Source organism: Neofelis nebulosa, chromosome 1 (genome assembly GCF_028018385.1).
Source record: "Neofelis nebulosa isolate mNeoNeb1 chromosome 1, mNeoNeb1.pri, whole genome shotgun sequence".
Lineage (NCBI taxonomy): Eukaryota > Metazoa > Chordata > Mammalia > Carnivora > Felidae > Neofelis > Neofelis nebulosa.
In genome coordinates, this window is record NC_080782.1 from 47,755,117 (window position 1) to 47,758,026 (window position 2,910).

The 2,910-nt window shown below is 38.2% G+C and overlaps 1 non-coding gene across 1 annotated transcript; it reads right to left on the reverse strand.

Annotated features, from left to right (window-relative positions):
• Window positions 1-613: 613 nt before the first annotated feature.
• On the reverse strand, window positions 614-698 carry TRNAR-UCG (transfer RNA arginine (anticodon UCG)). The gene has a single exon. It is a non-coding gene; the product is annotated as a tRNA-Arg (tRNA).
• Between the last annotated feature and the right edge of the window lie 2,212 nt (window positions 699-2,910).

Genomic DNA, 2,910 nt, shown 5'->3' on the forward strand with positions numbered 1-2,910 from the left:
TGCTAAATATCCTGTAGTACATGGATCCACTACAACAAAGAATCATTCAGCACCGAATGCCAATAGTGCTGAGGTTGAGACATCATCACAGCTTTATAATATATCTTAAAATCAAGTAGTACAAGTCTTCCAACTTTGTTTTTATTTTCAAGGTTGTCTGACTACTCTAGGTCCGCATAAATTTTGAAATAAACTTACCAGTTTCCCCAAATATTTTGCTGAGTTTTGCCTGAGCTTGTGTTAAATCTATACATACAAGTTGAGAAGAATTGATACTTAGTAATATTGAATGTTTCCATCCTTAAACACTGTATATCTATCCATTTATTTAGGTCTTCTTAATTTCTCTTAGCAAGGTTTTGTAGTTTTTCAGGAGACAGGTCTTGGTCTTGTATGTCTTTTGTAAAATTTAACCCTAAGTAGTAGGGTTTTTTTCCCCTGCTATTATAAATGGCATTGTCGTTTTAATGAGTGAAGTTTTTTTTTTAATTTTTTTTAACATTTTATTTATTTTTGAGACAGAGAGAGAGAAAGAGCATGAACAGGGGAGGGTCAGAGAAAGAGGGAGACACAGAATCCGAAACAGGCTCCAGGCTCTGAGCTGTCAGCACAGAGCCCGAAGTGGGGCTCAAACCCACGGACCACGAGATCATGACCCGAGCCGAAGTCGGATGCTCAACCGACTGAGCCACCCAGGCGCCCCAATGAGTGAAGTTTTAAAGAAACACATTTTTCCCATGAATTTGGGGGCCAATCTTAAGACATTATCTGGTTTACTGGGTTTTGTAATCTCAAGCCCCAATAGAACTATATGGGAATTCATTGGATTCCAAGTGATAGAGACCCAAGTTCTTTGAGTTTAAGAAAAATCTGAATTAAAGGAAGAACTACAGACCAGGGCCTGGAGCTCAGAACCTTATGGGATTTAGATTCATACTTCCTTGACATGTCAGATTTTCTCCAAGGCACCAGCTTCATTTCCTCATGATATGTCATGTTGAGAGATATGGTACCATGCTGCTCAAATAGCTTTGAGCTATTGAGCTCAAATAGATTTATTTGTTTAAAAACATTTTTTTCAATGTTTATTTACTTTTGAGAGAGTGAGAGAGAGAGAGAGAGAGAGAGAGAGAGAGAGAGACAACGTGAATGGGAAAGGGGGAAAGAGAGGGACGCAGAATGTGAAGCAGGTTCCTGACTCTGAGCTGTCAGCACAAAGCCTGATGTGGGGCTTGAACTCAGGAACTGTGAGATCATGACCTGAGGCACAGTTGGATGCTTAACCAACTGAGCCACCCAGGAAACCCCTCATAGTTTTATTAATAGAGAGGAAAATAGATTCTTCCCTTTAGACAATTCCTGGGATGTGCTCTGATATTGGCTAGGGTCACAGATCTAACCCTGGACCAAACTCTGTGGCCAAGCCAATGGTTGGCTTTATCAGGATTACACTCTGTATTTTCAGTCAGAGTTTTAGGGTCCCTGGCTAGAATGAGATGGTGTGATGGGAAGTACAATGGTAGTTCTGGGCAAAGGCAGCAGCCATTACAAATAGAAACACAATCTCCCTAGATCTAAGTAACCTCAAATATTCAAAAGAGAAGCCCTATCATGTCATTATTCTCTCTTGGAAGTGGTATCATTCATTAACAGATGTTCATATTGACATTTATTTACTCTATGTGTAGCATTTCTGCTTTCATGGATTGAAGACCTGTTTGGAAACCACGTCTTCATTTCTCTTTTCATCCCTCCATCCAAACAATTCACATTTCATTTTACCCTCCCCCCTTGAATTCCCAACTCAGAACAACTGAAAATTATATTGGGAGAATCACATACAAAAATAATAAATACCCAACATTTATAAAGAGCTTATAAAACACAGCACCCCCAAAATTGATAATCCAATTAAAAATGTGTGGAAGACATGAACAGACATTTCTCCAAAGAAGACATCCAGATGGCCAACAGACACAAGAAAAGACGCTCAGCATCTCTGATCATCAAGGAAATGCAAATCAAAACTACAATAAGATATCATCTCATACCTGTCAGAATGGCTAAAATCAACCACACAAGAAACAACAGGTGTTGGTGAGTACGCTGAAAAAGGAGACTACTCTTGTACTGTTGGTGGAAATGTAAACTGGTGAAGTCACTCTGGAGAACAGTAAGGAGATTTCTCAAGAAACTAAAAATAGAACTACTCTATGATCCAGCAATTGCACTATTAGGTATTTACCTAAAGGATACAAAAATACAGATTCAAAGGGATACATGCACACCAATGTTTATGGCAGCATTATCAACAATAGCCGAACTATGGAGAGAGAGCCCAAATGAATGGATAAAGAAGATGTGTGTATGTGTGTGTGTGTGTGTGTGTGTGTATACACACACACACACACACACACGTATATATATATACACACATATATATGTGTATATATATATATATGAGTGAATATATATATATGTATATATGTATACAATGGAATATTAGTCATAAAAAAGAATGAAATCTTGCCATTTGCAATTACATGGATGGAGCTAGAATATATTATTTATTTCTCAATCAGAGAAAGACAAATACCATTTGATTTCACTCATATGTGGAATTTAAGAAACAAAATAGATGAACATATGGGAAGGTGGGTGGGGGAGAGAAGAGAGAGAAGCAAACCACAAAAGACTCTTAATGGTAGAGAACAAACTCTTAATGGAGGGAGGTGGGTAGGGGATGGGTTAGATGGGTGTTGGGTACTATGGAGGGCACTTGTCGCAATGAGTGCTGTGTGTTGTGTGTAAGTGATGAATCACTGAATTCTACTGAAACCAATATTGCACTGGGTGTTAAGTAACTCAAATTTAAATTAAAAAAAAAAAGAAGATGGGGCATCTGGGTAG